The sequence below is a fragment of the Anas platyrhynchos genome, chromosome 2 (assembly GCF_047663525.1).
Source record: "Anas platyrhynchos isolate ZD024472 breed Pekin duck chromosome 2, IASCAAS_PekinDuck_T2T, whole genome shotgun sequence".
NCBI classification, from domain to species: Eukaryota; Metazoa; Chordata; class Aves; order Anseriformes; family Anatidae; genus Anas; species Anas platyrhynchos.
This window is the reverse complement of record NC_092588.1, coordinates 112,401,831-112,423,448: the sequence shown is the minus strand read 5'-3', so window position 1 is coordinate 112,423,448 and position 21,618 is coordinate 112,401,831. Positions and strand designations below refer to the sequence as shown.

The 21,618-nt window shown below is 39.2% G+C and overlaps 1 protein-coding gene across 2 annotated transcripts in view; it reads right to left on the bottom strand.

Moving 5' to 3' along the window:
* KCNG2 (potassium voltage-gated channel modifier subfamily G member 2) overlaps window positions 1–21,618 on the bottom strand; it is a 62,317-nt gene that overhangs the window by 34,093 nt on the left and 6,606 nt on the right. Inside the window, exon 1 of one of the 2 annotated variants that reach the window (XM_038175017.2) lies at window positions 12,051–12,151. The exons of the other annotated variant lie outside the window; for it this stretch is intronic. The gene's annotated coding sequence lies outside the window, so the exon portion shown is untranslated. Of the gene's footprint in view, window positions 1–12,050; window positions 12,152–21,618 lie in introns of those variants that run through there. 2 annotated transcript variants of the gene reach the window in all.

The following is a 21,618-nucleotide window of genomic DNA, read 5'->3' as shown; positions in this document are numbered from 1 at the left end:
ACAAAGTGCAACTGGAGGGCAGTCAATCGTGATGTCCAATACTTTTTAATATCTTCATTAATGACTGCATGATGGGACAGAGCACACACTCAGCAAGTTTGCAGATTATATGAAATCAGGAGGAGCTGTTGATACATCAAATGGTTGTGCTGACATTCAGAGGGACCTGGACGTGCTGGAGAAATACACCAACAGGAACCTCTAGGAGTTCAACAAACGTGAAATGCAAAGTCCTTCCCCTGGGAAAGAATAAGAAAGGATAACCCCATGAACCTGTACAAGCTGGGTGCCAATCAGCTAGAGACTGCAAAAGGGAATGGGGGTCCTGGTGGACTGCCCATTAGAAAGATTGCTGTCAGCAGGTTGAGGGAGGTGAGATACTGGTGCAACACATTTGGGAATGCCACATTCAATTCTGGGCTCCCCAGTAAAAATGAGGCGTGGATGTACTGGTGAAAGTCCACCAAAAGGCCATAAAGACAATCAAAGGCTTGGAACATCCAACGTATGAGGAAAGACTAAGAGAGCTGTGGCTGTTCAGTTTGGAGAAGAGAAGGCTAAGGGTGATCTGATTGATGTTTGTGAGATGGCAGGCACTAAAGATGGAACCAGGCTCCTTTCAGTGGTCCCCAGTGAAAGAACAGGAGGCAATGGGCACAAATGACATTTAGGAAATTGTTGCATTTCCTGTATTCTTCTTATATGTAAGAAGAAACTGGTACTGTGAGGGTGGTCACACAGGCTGCTGAGAGAGGCTGTGGGCTCTCCTGGAGTATTCAGATCACAACTGTATACAATGATGAGGAGACTGTCTAGCTGATTGCTCTTTGGGCGGTGGAGGTTAAACTCAATGAACTACACAAGTCCCTTCCCACCTCAACTACTCTGTGATTTTGTGAATATGCTCTTTTGAACTTTAAGTTACAAAGTTCTGAAGGTTTATACTCATACTATGGCAGCAAAAGGAAGCCACGAGGCTTTTTAGTAATTAAAGTTTTAAAATTTTCCTTGTGAAATGAAACACACTTTGACAGAGCACAGGTTACTTTGTCATAATTTGAAGTCACAGACATGAAGCATAAATTAGGGTGAACACAAGATGCTTTCTCTCAAGTCCAGAGAGAGTTGAGTCAGTGAATTCATTCTGCAGCACTCAGCCATTTTCAGTCAGAGACAAATTTGACATTGCTGCCTACTGCCAAAGCAGTACCCACAGCTTGCTGTGACATTATTCATAATTTACTGTGTACACAATTATTTTAATTGTAAAGCTTACACATGCAGTTGACCTTACATGTGGTGGTATTACAGCTAATGCTTTGGATGAAAATGTTCAGGAAATCCATGTTATCCTTACACTTACTACATTTTGGTAGAACCTGGATTCCCTGACAGACACTGTGAAACCTGAAGAGATGACAGAGACGAAGAGATGACAGCACCTGCTCCAGGGGCTTAAACAATATAGAACAGGTGGGATGCAATAGACAAATGGGAAAAACAAAAACAAAAACTGAGACTAGGAGGATATGGAAACAATAAAAGACACATCTTAGCAAAAAAAGCAGACTTCTGATCTGGGGGATTAGTTTCTGAGTTTGTCCACACCAAATATTTTTGCAGTCTGATACTCATCTTTGCAGGCAGAGCATTCATAACTCTAAGGGTTGCATTAGACTACTTCTGGCAGCAGTGTTCGAATATCTACATTCAAATTCCCTTGATAAAGGAACTACTCTACATGTGTACAAGTAGATCAAACTACAAGCCAAGACATATACAATGAGGTCAACAAGGGACTACAACTTAGACACAAAATTGGAAAGAGGTGAACCACAACAAGACAGATCCAAGACTTTGTACCTCAGCTCTCCAATCTACGTTAAAGTATCTTTATACAAAGACATGGACAGAATTTGTCTCACACTTTTCTTCGAGTTTTTGTTTAAAGTTTTCTAAGCAAGAACCATCTTACTGCATATTTGTACCCCTCCAAGCACAACAGGGGTCTGAATTCTGCCTGTTGCTTTCCTACTTTCACATCACAAAACAATGTTGTTTCATAAGGAATATAAACTAGTAAAAGGTATACCACAAAGGACAAAGGGGAGATGTGTTAATTTCACACAGAGTATTTTCTATGTAACTCCAAAAAGTTGAACTTTATGTATTTTTGTGTTTACTATCAATAAACTTTAATATCAATAACCTATTAAACACACTTAGAAAAGGCAGTAGTCCAAGAAGTTGAAATTGTGAACAATCCTTTATTATTTTTTTTCATTTCTACATCAGTTACAGGATCTAACAGAGAAAGGCACAGTAGACCAGAAAAGCTAAAATAGCCTTCTCCAGAGTAGTCTGGGGCTACAGGGAGATGCTGTATCAGCTAACCCAGCAACAACAACAACAAAACAAAAACAGGAAGAGTCATATTGCAATGGTAGTTGCAAAATTCAGCATGTGAAGCTGGACATTTTTGGCACATCCTGAACGTACATTTTCTTTTAACAATTTCATTAATTTAGTAGAGGAAAAAAGGAAGTTTTGTCATCTTCCCTCACTACATCTTTGCCATGCTGCACAATTAGCTGCAATAATTCAATTTGTAAAATGAACAAGTCAAATAACTTGACTCAACACTAATTATTCTGACATGTGTCCATAGCTATACAAATAGCTCCATTAGGCAGATTATGAGTTATCTAGCGGTACTGCACTTGCCAGAGCTGTACAGTGAAAGCATTATCACTGTGAAATTCTTAAGAAATCAGAGACTTGGTACAACAAGCTACCTTAAGATATAGGATCCTTATCTGTATCTCCATAGCATAAAATAATGTTTTTCTGCACTTCCACAAGCTTTCATTGCTCTTAAACAGAATTTATTTATTTTTTCTGTGAAGCTATTTGCACATTTCAACTGCACAATAGATGAGGAGAGACATGCTAGAAAACAGACAAATGAGAGGAACTAATGCTTGCTTTTACATTCTCCCCACAATTACAGAATTTTGTTCAGGCTAGCAAGCTTGGAGATGTCACAAATGTCTTAAAATTTGGAGTGCACTTTCAAAGTGTATTTAAGTAAAGGGAACTGATAGATCCTAAGCAGTAAAAACAAAACAAAACAAAAAAAAAACAAACAAACAAAAAAAAACACGTAGAAGAACCTAAAAGATTTGGGTAGATCCTACAAGGATTTTCTACAAAGTAGAAAAGTTTTTCCCTACAGTTCCGGTTAACTACAAACATGGATGAAGTATACAGCCTCATGAGTTTAAAATTAAAAGGTATTGTATGCAATGACATTAATGATAAACTAAAATCATGTTGAATTCAAAGGGAAACTTCTCTTTAAATAGAGAAAATGGGAATATTCTTCAGGTCAATACACAAATAAGTTATGAATCACATGAGAGGAAGAATGTCATCAGCAAAAAAAAAAACCACAAAAAACAACCAACCAACCAACCAAAAAAAAACCAATGAAAACACATAGGATCCAGTGTTAACTTATTAAATCTAACAAAAGGAGCAAGACACATCTTTATACAAACACTTCATCTTTTCTGTAAAGGATTTCATACGGAAGATAAAAAAGCCTAATTTTCATTTAAAACCTACAGGTACTTGATAAAGAACATGTATTTGAAAATATATGTCTAATGACCATTCATACAAACCTGTAAATGGCCCAAAAAGATACATAAGAAGAGGTACACTCACCCTTTTACTAGGAAAAGTGACCCAGCAAATCATCATGAACATCTGGATGTGAAACTGGGCCGAGAGTGGCGTCATAGTCTGAACTCTGTATTTCCAGTCAGGAGTGTAAATGCTACGTTTTGTATTAAATCAAGTATATTAGTCATCTGGGTGGGAAATTACTAAGAATAGAATTGCAAAAATCAGTAGGATAGATCAGAAATAAAAGATACTGGTATCTGCATTAGAGAAGGAGCTATAAACTGCTTTCCCTACTGCAGCGATGCAGATCCACTGGAACACCTGAATCATAATTCCATGACTTGCAAAGACACCGTAACTCATTTGTTTTTCCATGCTGCCAGAATTTTGGCAACAGAAATGAGATAATCTGTTTAATTTCCTGGGTGAGAGGAATAAACAATGCTGTTTTAACACACTACACAGTCTGTCATTTGCATTTGATAGTACCATTCACATTGTACCTTAGGCCAGCTGTGGATGCATAATCGTGACTGAAGTACATATTTTTAAAAAAATTGATTCTGATGATTAGTTATGCTGAAATAGAGCAATCTAAAGGCATGGAAAGAAATATTTCAGATTGGCAACTAACACCACCGTAAGCAGCAAAGTTTAGTACTCATATACAACCATATCTGAGTCTCTTACGCTGGCTGATTAAACAGGATAGTAAAAGGATTAATTGTTAAATCTCTTAGAACAAACTCATGCATGATTCATAGAAGGATAGAAATTTCATCGTCTAGTGGCTGCCAGGATTCAGGATCAAAGGTACCCTGTTAGCATGGCTCGGTCACTGACCAAGCAAATGCAGAAAGAACACATTTTAATTTTAAACTCTTGAGACTGATCCATGTTTGTAGTTAACAGGATCAAACAGTACTCCATGCGCAATCTAACTGCCTCAAACTCTAAAGTATATCTCTTGATCTGAAGTCTGTTCACTTTATCCATCGCTAGGCTTTGTTCATACCTGGTACCTTGCTAATATGTTCTGGAAACTAGAACTGATTATGAAAACACATTTTACAAGCATATTGTCTTCTTGTAACCAAACTAAGGCTTAATATACCTAAACAAATAAAACACAATTTGGACATGAAGCTCTGTTTTTAAGTAAAAATAATTCTGTAGGGAAAAACTTTTCTGCCTAAACTTCGTAGATTCTTCCAGTTTTTTACTACTTAGTCTCCCTCACTTCCCTTTTCTGATGAAAGCATACTCCAGATTTTAAGGCATAAGTGAAATCTTAAAATTCAGCCATTTGAGCATGGTATCAAATCAGCACAGAGACCACATAGGAAAAACAGGGATGACACGTAACTGTTTCCAGCTGAACCCATGATAATCTACCCGTGGTGGGCTAGCCTTGACTGGCCATGAGACGCCTGCCCTCTCACATCCCCTCCTCAGAAGAAGGCAGGGAGAAACTACAATGAAAAAGCTAATGGACTGAGGTAAGGACAGGGAGATCACTGACCAATTACTGTCACAGGAAAAACACTTGACTTGGGGAAGATTAATGTATGTCCAATTAATAACAGAGTAGGACAGTGAGAGCTAAAATGAAAAACACTTTTCAGTCACCCTCTCTTCTTCCCAGGTTCAACTACACTCCCATTTCTGTGCATATGCACAGGGACAAATATCTTAGCACAATATAAATAAGGCTGCACTTTTAGAACTGTTCTATGAGGTGACCTTCAAACAGAGAGGGTTTTTTAACTCTACAGTAGAGCTCCAATGAGGCATGGTGCCATGTACTGAACACTAAGAATAATGAAAAAAATGCAACTAACTGCTGCATAATGCAGTGAGCATTCCCTATCCTCTGCTCTGTGGGCAGAATTAGGAAATCCTGCCTGCCAGACATGTTCTTAAATGAAAAGGCTCTCCAGATCTTGCCCTGTATACATGTTCCATTTTCACAACTAATAAGCTTCGTTGTCTGGAGATGAAGATCCCAGAGCCTTTCTATTCTGTGTAGTCTTTACCAAGTGACACTCACATTTTGCAGCTTTCAGGTGGGGTGAACTGGAAATTTTGCAGCAGCTTGAAGTAAATTATTTTTTTTTTTTTCTGAATTAAATATGAAAATGAATAAAATAACTAGGAAAGTATCCCTCATGTGCTTATATTATTTTAAACATAAAATACCATTTTGAAACACCATTCAATTTCATGACATATTCTGTTCTGAATTCCTCCTAGGCAGGTGCCCGTACTAACAACATTAACCTACTTAAAAAAAGCTGACAGGATGAAGTCAGAGCTTCTGGGTGGAAATGTTGCTGGTTTTGGCTGCTGGAATGGTAATAGATGGCTTGGATATTTTTCCTCAGTCAGGTGACAGTAGAAACCTTTGGCAGTTTGGTGTAACAGATCTCGCAATCTTGACCTACTGAAAATGAAGATGAAAAATTCTGAGGATGAAAAATGACCCAGAATAGCCTAAGGCATCTCTGTAATTCATCTCATCAGCATCCCACTTCTCCTTGCCCTGACTTGCCATTGTTGCATTCTGCAGAGAAACCCTTAAATTCACTAAACATGTTTGTTCATTTCTCTTATTTCAGTGAGCTTGCAGAACAACGGTGATAGAATTTTAAGACCTTGCTCTCTATATGTCTGTATTTTTGATGGACTTGTCTAAGTGACACAGTGGCAATGAAGGAATTTCACTGTGAAGATGACGGCTTTAAAATCAAGTAAAATATGACTGTCCCAATCACGTGCAGTATCTTCAACAATCACATTGAACCCTTCAAAAATTATGTCCCTTTCCAAAAACCCTGGAACAGGTGCAAGAGATAGGGTGACAGACTCAATAATTGTGTGCATAACAGATGAAAACGTTGCAGTGACATCTTGTTGGAGAACACTGGTGGACCAGAGGTTGCAAATACAGACTCTGGCATAACATTAGGGAGAACTGCTTCAGTGACAGAAACACAAGAAGCTCAGCTCTAACCATGCCTCCTGTCTAGGGGTTTTTGACCCAACAGGTTTATAAGAACCACTGAGTAAGGAGAGCTTTTGGGGCAATGAAAGTAGGTGAGAAAACAGTATGTTAAGAAAACAATCCAGGCCTTTGGGTGATGCTCAGGTTGGTAATTTATTTACTAATTGTTTTAGCAGGTATTTTATTGTGCTAGCACATGTACAATTGATGCCCTCCATGAGAAAGCACTCCTTTTTTTCAGAACACTTTCTGCTTGTGCCAAATTGTTCACTGTTGTTCTACCTGAAATGTCAACAGATACACAGAAATATCAGGATAAAATAAAGCTATGGGGTTCATTTAACAGCATCACTGCTACCGACAGGGGGTTGTTTCTGAGCAGTTATTTTCATGTTGCGAAAGAACATGTTGTTACTCACAAAGCATACATTATTCTGCAAGTGCTGCAAACAATAAATCCTTCTGCCAGATCACAGAACCGTAGAATGGTTTGGGTTGGAAAGAACCTTTAGCGATTTTTTAGCTCACCTTCCCCCGCCATGGGCAGGGACACCTTCCTCTAGACCAGGCTGCCAAAAGCCCCATCCAACCCAGCCTTGAACACCTCCAGGGATGGGGCATCCACAGCTTCTCTGGGCAGCTTGTGCCAGTGCCTCACAACCCTCTGAGTTAAACATTTCCTTGTAACATCTAATCTAAATCTACCCTCTCTCAGATTAAAACTATTACCTCTTGTCCCATTGCTACATGCCCTTATAAAAAGTCTCTTCCCATCTTTCTTATGAGACCCTTTTAGGTACTGGAAGGCTGCTAAAAGGTCTCCTTGGAGCCTTCTCTTCTCCAGGCTGAACAGCCCCAGCTCTCTCAGCACTTCTTCACAGGAGAGGTGCTCCAGCCCTCTGATTATTTTTGTGGCCCTCCTCCAGACCTGCTCTAACAGGTCCATGTCTTTCTTGTGCTGGGGGACCCAGAGATGGATGCAGTACTCCATGTGGGGACTCAGAAGGGTAGTGTAGAGGGAGAAATCCCAATACCTCTAGCACGCTCCAATCCTCATGGGTTTCTTCTCCAAGTTGTTCTTCCCCTATATCATAAATCTCATTGCCATCAGAAAGATGACCAGGAATTTAAAGCTACTGCAGTCCATTACCACCCAAAATTCTCTTTCTGTGAGGAAGGCTCCATGAGCTGCACTATCTCATCATTTTAAAATTGAAATTTAGGAGGTTATTAACCCAAGGGCTTTGTTCAGAAGGTGTGTAAAACTTCTCTGCAGAATCCAGGGCTTCTTCAGGGTTCCCAGTAGATGATCATTCTCACTTAGTTCTAACTTCCCAGTGCAACTTACACGTAACAAAACTCCATAGGTGTAGGGTTATTATGTGGTGCTGTGCAGACACACAATGGGTTTCACATAAGCAAAATCACTACAACCACATAAGCTAATTTACCCTGCACCTGGATTATGTTGGATATCTGACACTTCAAATCTGAACATAAATACCATGTATTGCAGGATCACCCTAGTGCCTGCCTTGATGACTTCGCTCACAACTGTATGTACAAAGGGCAACAGACCTGTGGGAACCCCATTACCAATGGAAAAGAAAAAGGTGATTAAGATGTTGGTGATCTGGGCCTGTAGAGTTGTGGAAATTGGTTCTCTAAGTTCCCTCTTCCCAATTTGCAACCCAAGGTTGCTTGCTCCTTCTTCATTCCACCTTTACCTGATAGGCCGGCATAGTAGCTAGCCATTTTATTTTTTCAACTAAGAGGGTATGTATGACTATTCCATTTTCAGCAGTGGAAGGCTGCTTTAACTTTCTTTGTTGCCAGAAGCTCCAGCATGCTCTCAGAAGACCTGGAGACTGCCACATGTAGGCATAACTTTGCACCTCTTTTTCTCGGACCAATGCTCCTGACTGCCAAAGAAGGCTCCCTAGAAGGTGTTTTGCAGGTGAATAAGCTGGTCTAACTCTTCAGGTCACTTTTTTTTTTTTTTTTTTTTTGGTGGTGAAGTGCTGCATTACCAGCATTGCTTGGGAAGAGTAGCTTGATGCTTGACTAACTGAGAAAGCAGAGCTTCACAGATAACAACAAAAAGGAAGGTATGACCCATCTCAGTTTCAAGTTTGTATTGTGAGTGGCAAATATCTAATACGCCTTGTCCACTAAGGAATTTAGAGCCTGGTCTCTATAAAGGCAGTTTCACTCCATAGCAAAAGTACTGAGTGAAAGTGTTTCTATGGCACAGTGCTTATATGCTCAACAGCTCTGTGATATTTGCATCATGAAATAAAACAGAATACCCCAGATTTACCTACCTCTATTTTACTTATTCTATAGGATTACTCCCAAACAAAACTTCATTATTTTGTTATTGTTTTCCTGCTAGACACTTCTACTACTCATACAGAAGGCATTGAGGAAATGTGCACAAAAAAAACCTTTTGTCCTCTGTCCTCCTGAAAATTTTCAATAAATATAACATTTCATAAAATATAAATTCATATCTCCTTTGCTTTCTCACCAAGTGAGAAAACAAAGAGTAAACATGGATATCAGCATTTACAAATGTAAGTAAAGATAAGTAAATAAGTAGATAACAGCTACTTAATGAGGATGTTTGAAAGGAAAGCATGTAATCTGATTTGTAGTGCGTAATTCTTTTTGCATAATTTATTTTACACTTTTATTTAATGCATTTAGCAGTCTCAGTAGCTTACACTGACGCAGAATTGTTTAGCTTAAGCTCTGAACAAGTAGCTGCTCTCTTTTATTCAGTCCCCTTTCCTACAAGAGAATTAGCTCTCCAAAGTCAATCCCATACAACTACATGAAATAAATATTAGGCTGCTGAATAATTCTACACCCTGACAGGAATTTGCAGCCCCATTTGGTCTCAAACACTGTGCCAAAGTATACCATCATACTCCATAAACCCTAGCCTCAACTGAATCAATAGGAATTGAAAGGCTATGGAAACAGGCTTCTAGGGATGTAAATCCTCAGGCTGGAGTAGAGGGGATCACTGGCAATGCCTGCCTGATAGAGCTAATCAGTAGAAAAGATCCTATCAGTGTCGTACAATGAGACCAGTTCATAATGTAAGTATCTGTTTTTGTAGTCATTACATGGATCTTTTGGGGCCGTAAAGAATAGCCTCATGATCTAGAAACTAAGCAAAATGTAAAATAAATATATGACATGAGCTAACATAAACGGGTTTACAGAAAGAGAATGGGAAAGAGAAATCACTTAGCCAAACCTCTTGTGGTTGACAAAGAAATGTAAATCGCACTGTTCCAGAGAAACTGTGATAATGAACTAAGATCGCTCGGTGGTTTTATGCTTACAACAACTAATAAGTCAAAAATAAATATGTAATTTCCTGAAATGCTGTGAAGAAGGAGAAGTGAAGGATAAAAGGCTTTGAATAGAGACAAATATGGTATAAAGCAGCTACTTCATTATTGCAGAGCATAATCCAAGGGTATGCTGAGTCCCTGCACATGTAAATTAGTAACTGCCAAGCAAAATATAATAGTAGTAAGCTCTCTACCTTCTCAGAATCAGGCCTTTAGTGTGCAATACCACCTAAGAAAACTGTTTCCAAGTAAATGCATAACTGGTACTAAGGACAAGCTTAAATGTGTGTGTGTGTTCCCCTTATATATTTTCCCCATACATCTATATATTACACATACACACACTTATATCCACACACATACAGATATATTCCCCTGAACACACAGGGCAATGACAGACATGAGATTTGAGAGATTAAACACTTGTGCATTTCCAAGTACAGCCCTCAGGAGCACAGGGCAGGGAAGGAACAAAGGTCAAATCAGCCATCAGGTCCTGCCAGGTTACGGTGGAAACAAGGAAGCTTGAATCTGGTGCCCACCCAGAGGGCAATCTGAGACACCCTGGGATATCTGAGAATGGCAGACGTGATGTTGCTGTGATGTGTGTGGTAGCACTATAGCCTACCTCTCTGCTTCTCAGGAAGCTGTAGAGAGCAATGAGGTTGCCTCTTGGCCTTCTTTTCTCCACACCAGACAACCCATGTATCCTCAGCCAGTAGTTCTTCCCTTCCCTTCCCTTCCCTTCCCTTCCCTTCCCTTCCCTTCCCTTCCCTTCCCTTCCCTTCCCTTCCCTTCCCTTCCCTTCCCTTCCCTTCCCTTCCCTTCCCTTCCCTTCCCTTCCCTTCCCTTCCCTTCCCTTCCCTTCCCTTCCCTTCCCTTCCCTTCCCTTCCCTTCCCTTCCCTTCCCTTCCCTTCCCTTCCCTTCCCTTCCCTTCCCTTCCCTTCCCTTCCCTTCCCTTCCCTTCCCTTCCCTTCCCTTCCCTTCCCTTCCCTTCCCTTCCCTTCCCTTCCCTTCCCTTCCCTTCCCTTCCCTTCCCTTCCCTTCCCTTCCCTTCCCTTCCCTTCCCTTCCCATTTCCATTTCCATAACAAAAGATCCTTCAAATTTATAACTTTTTAAAGTATGCCACTCTGACATCAGAAGTCAGCACTGAGTATCAAGTGATCTCTCAGAAAAGATAGACTGAAATAGCAAAAATACTACTAAAAATCAATTGATTTCTACATTTTTGTAGTGCACATAAACCTAAAATATTCTGTAATTAAAACTGAGTGCTATGCTTGAGGAAGTTTTTTGTAAGACTCACAATAGGCTGGTATATTTATTACTAAATGTTTCTTGTTTTATTGAAGCAGAACATGTTCCCAGAATTTCTGTTAGGAGGTATATCCCCTTTTAATTCTTCTGTTAAATGCAATTGCTGCAGATACTGGTTTTGCTTGTACTCAGCCTATGCATTCAAATTTCCCATGTGCATAGCTTGATTGGGTGTCTACTCGAGTGTCTACACAGGTACTTGTCACAGGAAGCAGGTGGAAATATGTATATGTGTGTTTATGACAATATATATGCATCTAAGCTGAAAACAGAATATATTATTCCTGGATTTGGAAAGAACATACCTTGACAGTCCTCATGTAACAAAAGGGCTGTGCTTTTCCTTTCAGACAGTGCTCACACATTCATTCTAAGGTACATATACATAAAGAAGAGTCATATTGCAAAAGAGAAGCCAGCACAAGGGTCAAAGACTGTCAGTTGGTGTCACCTCTTCTGGTGCTGGATAAATGTTGTCATCTAAAAATAGGAGATACCCTTCTCGAACTGCATTCCTCAGGAATCACAACAAAATAATGCAAGTTTCCTTCAAACCCTAGAAATCGCTCTATTCATTTTACTTATATGGAAAAAAAGCTCAGTGATAAAAATAATATAACTAGATATATTTTTTCTGTAACACCTATGTGAGGATCTCATGCTTTTACCTTTTGCCTCTGTTTTATGCATTCTCTGCATTCCCACTTGATTAAAGGCAACTTGCATTTTGTTACAGCTATAGGAAAGTCAGGGTCATTGACTTCACCAGTCCACAACAGTTAAAAAAAAAAAAAGCTACTTTTCATAATGTATATAAAAAACATAAAGCATTAATTGGTAGCTGTTTCAGAATGCTTATATATTGTGCTGTTCGTCACACTGTCATAAAATGTTATAAATGCACAGCTGATAAAGATCTTAATTGTACATGTAGTCTCACAATATGGACTGCTTATTTGCATCTAAATATAGAAGGTTCATTTTAATTCTGGATATACAGAATAGCATACAGCAAAGAATGTCCTCACTCTTGTAAAACTTGTTAAGATTTTCAGATTTCTGGTTAATTTGCACACACAAAACCCAGTGTTTCTTCAGCTCCAGCAGACCTACTGGATTCAGTGAGGCCCCACTGAATGAGCTGAAAAAGAGAAAAGCAAAGAATGAGAAATCACTACACTGGAGCCTTCCTGAAAGAAGAGTGCAAAATAGTAGCAATAAGATGAGGACAAGGTAAGGGACAGGACAACACGTATCCTCTTTCACTCCCCAGTGTCACACTCCCAAATGGCTTTATTTCCTGGAAAGAGTGGAACATCAAAAGCTCCACTGCCCCCAGCCAAGTCATCCCAGGTGGACAGTGGAGAGGAATCCTATAGATGCCATAGACATCTTCATGCCAAATTTTCCTGGATGTGTCATAATTGTTGCCAAGCACCTCCCTTTTAGACATTGACTTTTACACCCTTGCCAGAGTTTAATGCTCCCTCCTCCCAAGGAAATCTTGAGCTTCTTTTTTTCCTAATTAATGAATAAAAACATCTTCTTCTGTTCTTCTAATAATCCTGTGTAGTGATTTCTCATTTTGCTACTTTCCTAATAAAAAGGCATGGAGCTAAAAAAACTTCATCTGGTCCAACCATCACCCTACTGTTCCAGTGCCTGACTACTCTAAGAAGAAATGTCTCCTAATTTCCAACCTAAACCTCCCCTGGTGCAATTTGAGGCCATTCCCTCTAGTCCTGTGGCTGGTTATCTGTGAGAAGAGGCTGACCCCCGGCTCCCCACACCTTCCTTTCAGGTAGCTGTAGAGAGCAATAAGGTCTCCCTGAGCCTCCTCTTCTCCAGGCTAAACAAATCCAGTTCCCTTAGTCACTCCTCATAGGACTTGTGTTTCAAACCCTTCACCAGCTTCTTAGTCTTTCTCTGAGCATGCTCCAGGGCCTCGATGTCCTTCTTGTAGTGAGGGGCCCAAAGCTGAACACAGTACTTGAGTTGCAGCCTCACCAGAGCAGAGTACAGGGGGACGATCACCTCCCTGACCCTGCTGGCTGCACTATTCCTGATACAAGCCAGGATGCTGATGGCCTTCTTGGCCACCTGGGCAAACTGTTGGCTCATGTTCAGCCAAGCATCAGTCAGCACCCTTGGATCCTTTACCTCTGCACAGCTTTCCAGCCACTCTCCCCCAAGCCTGTAGCACTGCATGGGGTTGTTGTGGCCAAAGTGCAGGACCCAGCACTTAGCCATGTTGAACCTCATCCCATTGGCCCCTGCCCATCGACCCAACCTATCCAGGTCCCTCTGCAGGGCCTTCCTACCCTCCAGCAGATCGACACTTCCCCCCAACTTGGTATCATCTGCAAACTTGATGAGGGTGCAGCAGTTTCTTCACCCTCTCTCCAAGTCATTTTCCACTACAGCAACATACTTATACTCTCTTTACAGACCCTTTCACCCCAAATAAACATCTCACAGTATGAACTCATCATGCATCAGTTCTGTCTCCTCATTATCAGATCAATTTTCTCTTCCAAAGAGACATTCATAATTATGTTTATACCATTTAGCATATATAAATCACATATAACTTGGTCATGCATTCTAAAAAATAGTCCTGCAACTGTTTTCCACAACAGAACTTCATTCATCACAATTATTACAATTATATGTACCCATCAAATCTAAGCCATAAAGGTTGCTCTTTACAGTTGCTCTGACTGAATATGGATTACTGAAGCTGGGTTTTGAAAAATTGTCATTTATTTACCTAAGCCCTACCTTCTAAGCTATTGTGATCTGATCCACACAGGCCTTGAAACTGATTTTTGAAAGAGTACTTAAATCAGCTTTTCAAATGATGAACTTTTATTTGGTAGTTGTTTTAGAAGTTAACTCTGCCTTTTCATTTACTGTTCTGTGCTCTGATGTCATCTGTTCTTCTTTGCTTGTTGCTGTGTGCTCTGACACAACTGGATTTGTGAGCTACTATTACCACAGAGGGAATACGTGGGCAACAAAAATTTTCTGACACTTTAAATAAGCAATGACTAACAGCTTTTTAATTATCCAAACAGTGATAAAAGTAAGTGATATTTAAGGTCACATTTTTCACTGTCTCTTTGTTTGTATGCACAAAGTATGCCCACATAGATGTATCAGCTAATTAGCTAAGCAGCTATTCAAATGCTTCCTCAAGTGCAGCTCTGTATGCACAAATACAGATTTTTCATATCTGAATGAATGTAAACACACAAAACAGAACCTCAACAAAAATTTGGCTATTAAAGCTAGAGGATATTGCATATTGAATAACAAAATCTGCATTTTAATATTATAAATTATTGCTATAGTACCCCATTCATCATTTGCAGTTTGTGCATGAAAAGAATCACATGCGATTCACTGAAAATAAATCTGGTTAGAGAGTACTGTAAAATTTAGAATGTGCAAAAGCTCCCACAAACAGAACAAGCAGACCTGTCTGATGAGTGCATGGAGACTATTTTAAACTTATTTTACTGACTTTGTATTTCTTCTGTTCCTGGAACTTCTTCCTATAAGTTATCTTATGCTCTAATTAATGTTACTCTAAGTCCTCCCACCTCTTTTTGTTCAGTTCTGCAAATTTTATTGCTTGAAACTTACCGTAAGTATCTGTAACATATACTTGCATTTAATGTTCCATATGCCCCTTTTTCCCATATCATCTTTTACCTTCTAGGACAAAGAAAAGCATCAAATTTCCTTTATTTTCACTAGCTTTCTTTCTTCCTGTTAGATGGCACATGTAACCTTTAGGCTTACAGTTTACTAACTAAATAAACTGTCAGCACTTTTCATCTTCCCCCAGCATCTTTTCCCTCCATAGATTTATCTCTATTGATTACACCTTGGAGTTCTAAAAACCTTCAGAATTTAGTCTGCTGAAATTCAATACCCGTGTGGGATGACATAAGGACAGTTTATAATCTTGACAAAAGAGTATGGCAAATTTTGAGCACACAGCTCTGCTTAGCCCTGACTAGTTTTACTTTGTTTACCATTCAATGGATAAAAGTATACCTGAGGCACACTATATGAACCAAAAAAAAAAACAAAATATATGCCTGTCCTAGGAAAAAAAATATTCTTTTATTCCTTAGTCAATGGATAAACAAGCAATTCTAACATTTTCCTTCTAGTCCTTGCTTTTATAAGATTCCAAGCACTCTGACTGAAATTACACCATCTGACTACTTTCCCTAAGGTAGCTGGATATAGATGATTTTATTTATTTATTTTTTTCTCCTTTAGGAGATGAGGCCAACAAGTTTTATACCAGATTACCAACATGCTGAAAAGGCAAAATTTAAGGAAATACTCTATACATCTCCTGCTTTAATTTTTGATGTGGAAATGAATATTTCTCATGTTGATTTGAACATAAAAGGGCCAGGTATATTAGAAACAAAATCTCAGTTAGTTACACTGAGCTATTTTTCTTTTATTTGGCCTTCTGTCTCAAACCACATCACTCTAGTTTGCACCAGCAGCTATCTATCATTTGCTCAACAACTCAAGGCAGCACTCCGTGGCTTCTTCAAGGTGGCTCACAGAGCATGAAACCAAGCTCAAGGTAACTTCAAGTGAGAATAAAATCTGCAACTTGTCACACCAAACATAACTTCTCTTTCTACTAAGTACCAGTTTCCTCCTACCTGTACTTCTCCTCCTAGCCCTACAGAGGGGAAGAGTAGGGCTGCTTCCTTTCAGAGAAGGAAGAAGTAGGTTATTTGAAGCATCAGCCTGCAGATGTTTCTGAGATGTGTCTGTGGTTAAGTAAAGATCTTCCTTTGATTTTGTCCAGCTCAGAAGCAGATGAAAGATATGAATCTGATGCATAGACCTCTGTGCGGATAAGGAATTGGCTGTATGGTTGCACTCAAAGAGTTGCAGTCAACAGCTTGATGACCAGGTAGAGATAAGAGACAAGTGGTGTTCTCCAAGGGTTGGTATTAAGACCAATGGTAATTAACATCTTTTTTGGTTACGTGGACAGTGGCACTGAACACACCCTCAGTAAATTAGTGGATGACATAAAGCTGTGTGGTGCAGTTGATATGCTGGAGGGAAGGGATGCCATTCAGAGGGACCCTGACAAGTTCGAGAGGTTGGCCCATGAAGTTCAACAAGGCCAAGTGCAAGGTCCTGCACTTGGGTCAGGGTGATCCCAGGCATGTATACAGTCTGGACTGAGAGCAGCCCTGAGGAGAAGGACTTGAGGGTATTGGTGAATGAAAAACTGCACATGAACTAACAAAGCTGTGGATGCCTCATCCTTGTAAGTGTTCAAGGCCAGGCTGGATGGGACTTTGAGCAGCCTGATCTAATGGAAGGTGTTCTCATCCATGGCAAGGGGCTTGGAACCAGATGTCTTCAAAAGTTCCTTACAATCCAAGCCATTCTATAATTCTATGAAAGTAAATGGACTTTTTCTTCATAATTTTTTTTCTTCTGTATGCAGTTACTCTTGAAATGCTTTTGAAATGTTTTCTAAGGATTTGGCCTAAAATCTTGGTATACTGCCTTCTAAAATTCTCCTCTAACGTATGTTATTTGCCTTGAAGCTGATAGCATCTTTCCACTTTGGAAAAAACTTCAGTCAGCAGAACCTTGAGATTTTCCATTTCCAGACTCAAACCATTCAGTTGTCAAGGAAAGAATTAGGTCTTCTACAAAATGAAAGTTAGGGCACATGGTCCTGCTCACACAGAGGAAATGAATCTGCTAAATATGGAGGTGTCATTTTGCACAGTGCCTTTTCAGAGCCAAAATGCCATATGATGTTGTTTAACTCTCCTTCACTCACATCCTCTCTGGAGGAAATCAGCTCTCTGTACTTTAAGTCCACTAAGACTTCCTAAAAATTTTGTACTTTACAACTGGTATCTACTTGCAGACTGATGTATCTTCTCACCCTGCCCCAAGGTGCTGAAATACATTTTCAGTGCTTTAGGCACCTTTACAAGAAAAATATAGATCTTTTCTACAGATGTTGTGTTAGGTGATGCAACAGGGACATGGGCTCATGTGAGGGTCCATGCTAAGTTAAGTCCAAGATGCAAAGCAAATGATAGGGAGAAGGGGTAGTCTTTTGCTAGGACTGTCTTTTTGTCTCTGACTCCTTGTGAGTAGCACACAGGGTTGAGGTGGTGGAGGGAACCCATAGTGTTGTTCTGATTCCCTGCACTGCATCAAGGGAGCTGGAGAGAAAGGCAAAGGGAGAAGAGCTAAACCTCTGCTATGCCCAGCCCAAGTCTATCCCTTTAACATTTGTTATAACAAAACAACAGCTTCACTATGTATCATTAAAGTTGAGCAGTACCTTCTGTGTAGAGACAGACTCTTTGAAGTGCTCTACAACACCAACACCCACGTGGAGTCAGAACTGTGTTGTGCAATACTACTGAAAGCCCTTACAGGTTTGTCCCTATTCTCCTCTAGCCACCCATGCTAGCTTCCCCAAACACTAGCTTCCCGCCCTTCCACAGTAAAATAAACCTTATCACCTATTACCCTCAAAGAAAGGTTTTGAAATGGAAGCTCCAGCCAAGACCTCCCTCTTGTAACCTCACCTAAGTCTTCCCTCCTGCCAAGTCCTCCATGCCAGGTCATGGAAAGCACTCCTCTTACCACCTTCACTTGGGAAACCTTTATCATGTTAATTCATTATTTTTCATCCACTCTCACTAGATGAGAAGCAACCTATGTACCACCACTAATACAGGTGCTAACACCTAGGGCACAGTCCTGGGTTTAGGAGTTGATTTAGAAGCCTACAAGTTAGGCGTTGTAGACCCTAGCTTGTAAGCACCTACGTCGTATTTCTGAGAATATGCAGCTGGTGGCTACAAAGCCACTTCAGATGGCTCTTTGAGACATCAGTTAACTCTCTGAACAGTTAAGTGAATGGGGACAAAACTTGTTCTTCATGTTCAGGACAGCAGAGGACTATGTATACTGCCAGATGTGTGCATAAACAGCCTGAATACTGTTCTGCTTTGACCTGGTACCATTTGAAGCCAGAATAGCAGTCTGTGCAGTTTTACTCTAGCTTCTTATTGTTATGCTTATATTATGCCAATTTTAATACATTTGATGGCCATCTGAAACACCAGCAACAAATGGATCAAAGTCAGACCTCCTCTACTAGCCTTCATTAATAAAAATAAGAGGTAAAAATCAGTGGCTAAAATAACACTTTTCACTGGAAGGTTCAAGGAACCTCATAATGCATGGAAATGGCTATCTTGCTCATAAGGGCAAGTAATGCACAGTAATGGGTATATTGCCCTTATGATGGGCAAACCCTGACACTGCATTTTCATTTACATTCTGAAAATAAATGGCCTGATTTCTTTTATACCTTTCTATACTATTTAATATAACTGCAGCTGTTTCCCTTGCTCCATTATTTTGCACTGAAATCTCCAGTGACTCATAGAATAACTTAAAAATTGTAGTGTAGAATTATTCTGTAGTACAATTACTTTTCTTTTTCTTTTTCTTTTTCTTTTTCTTTTTCTTTTTCTTTTTCTTTTTCTTTTTCTTTTTCTTTTTCTTTTTCTTTTTCTTTTTCTTTTTCTTTTTCTTTTTCTTTTCCTTTTTCTTTTCCTTTTTCTTTTCCTTTTCCTGTTCCTTTTCCTTTTCCTCTTTCTTTTCCTTTTCCTTTTCCTTTTCCTCTTCCTTTTCCTTCTCCTTCTCCTTCTCCTCCTCCTCTTCCTTTTCCTTTTCCCTTCCCTTTTCCAGTGGCATAAACTGACATACTCCTGTGTATTCTTAAGATTCACGGAAAAAGATAATTAAGAAAATATTGCTCTCTATCAGGACTGCAAATTATTTCTGTGAATTCCTTTGAGATCTTCACTCTGTCTCTTCAACAGTTCTGCCTGCAATTGAGGTTGGTCAAGCTATGGAAACTATGCAGGCAATAACTAGGTTATTGAGAAGGAAGGTACTATCAAAATCCTTTAAATAGGTCATTATGGGCCTCATATAGCTCTTGTGACAAAGTTCAGGGCAGTGACTGCAGCATGTGATGCCAGGATCCTGCAGAGATCTCGTAAGTGATGATGATGGAAGAGTACTGGAAAGAAAGATGAAATCTGTCTTGTCAAAGCTACTGCTAATCCCATCATGGCCAGGACGGTAGTAATTGGCTTCTTTCTTGCTTCCAGAGAGATGCAATCAGTGTAAACAGGCATCAATCTGTAGAGCTCACTGCTGCATGTGCTACCATTGAGCTTATGTTTTATCTCACTTCTTGTGCTTATTTACAATGAGCAGCAACCTTACTTTATAGTTGTAATTCACCAAGTTAGCCATACTTCCAGAGTAAAAGAAGAACAAATAGAAACTATCCTATTTGCAAGGATATTCAAATATGAATAATCAGAACAAAGGGTGTCAAGGAAGCAAAAAAAAAAAGGGGGGGTGGGAGGGCAAAAAGAAAATCATGTCAACAACACATTGATTTTTAGGTCAGCAACACATTGATTTTTAGGTCATCCTTGAAAAATCTTCTCAACTAAGAAAGAGGCAAGAAAAGTCCAGGGAAATGTTGCCTCCAGAGGCTTAAGAGAAGAATCAGGCTGCCACCATTATATATGACAAATCCCTATCTGTCTTTGGATTTTCAGGCTGATAAATGCATACAGCAAGGTAACCCCCTTACAACGTATTTATATAAGTAGTGCAGTTAACCCAGTTCATTGATGTATGAGTCTTGGGTGCATACACTGGTCTTCTCTCACTTAAGCTGAAGGAAGACACCTTCATTTGGAGAATAAATGTATTCTAGACAATCTTAAAAAAAACAACACACAGCATTATTTAGAATAATAGTATGTTGTTGCATAAGCAGCTTGTTTAATATGACACTAAAAAGTATATTTCTGAAAAGTATGCACACATACATTTACAGAATCTGAACAGGTGTTATTTGTCACAGTCTACCACATAGACTATTAGAGACTACAGAGAAATGCAGTGGCTATTAAAAATGATTCGGCACTTATTAACATGACAAAGCATAGGAACTGTGAACTAGTAATTAAAATGCATGAGGTTTAATAAATATAAGGTTTCTAAATGTTCTGTAAGGACCCACTCTTGAAACTCCTTCCTTCAGGAGTCTGGACTTAGTTCAGGATACCTATGTATTCAGTAGCAATGTTTGTATGAATAGGGATTACCAACAAAGACTAAAAGTCTTGCAGGATCAGACACTGAATGTAAGCTCTTTTCACAAATTTTTATTTTAATGTTAGAAAAGAAATCAAATCAGAAGTGTTACCCTTGTTTAGCCCAAGGACAATATGTTATTAATCCATGACTCTGAAGGTTTCAGCTGTAGACTACAGTACAAGTATAAAGAAATACTAGAACAAACATCTAAACCTTGGATGTGTTCTCATTTATACCAAAGTAGTTCTGGACAGGCTCTTTTGATTTACATAAAACAAACAAACAAACAAGCAAAAAAAAAAAAAAAAAACTAACAACAACAACAACAACAACAAAACAACTGAGAATATTTTGGTGACATTTACATTAAAGAATAGACACACAAAAGGGAAGATTCACAATCTATAGTCCTACTCAGTTCTTCCCGAAACACCTTTGATGACAGAACAGACATCTAATAACAGTAAAAAATACAGTTGAAAGGCAAGCCTGAATAAATGACCTTGAAAAACATGAGAAACAAGAACACAGCAAGAAAATTATTCTATGTACAGAACTTAGAGGAAACCAATTGTATGTGAACTCGAACTGGTATGCCTGGAGTTATTCTTGCTTTCTTGTAGGCTGAAGAGTGCATGTCTAATGCACGGCTGTGAAACCACAGCTCTCCTCAATTCAACAAATTCAAGATCAGCTAAATGGAATGTAGGAGGAGATACATAAAACTTAACTTAGAAGTAAGGCTTTATATGTTAATGTGACTACTGCCACAGGAATTGTCTCCGTGTTTAAATATAACAGGGTCAAGGTTTTTAATGTGTACTTCTGGACATTGAGAGATACCATATAAATGAATTATAATATGAATTAAATCCATGTTAATTCATTATGAATTAATTCATTAAAATGAATTAATTCGAATATAATGCAAGGTAAGCATATGTACATATCAACAAAAACCCCAAACAAGCTTCCTGTGGCTTCACTGACTGCTTAGGTCTGACAACT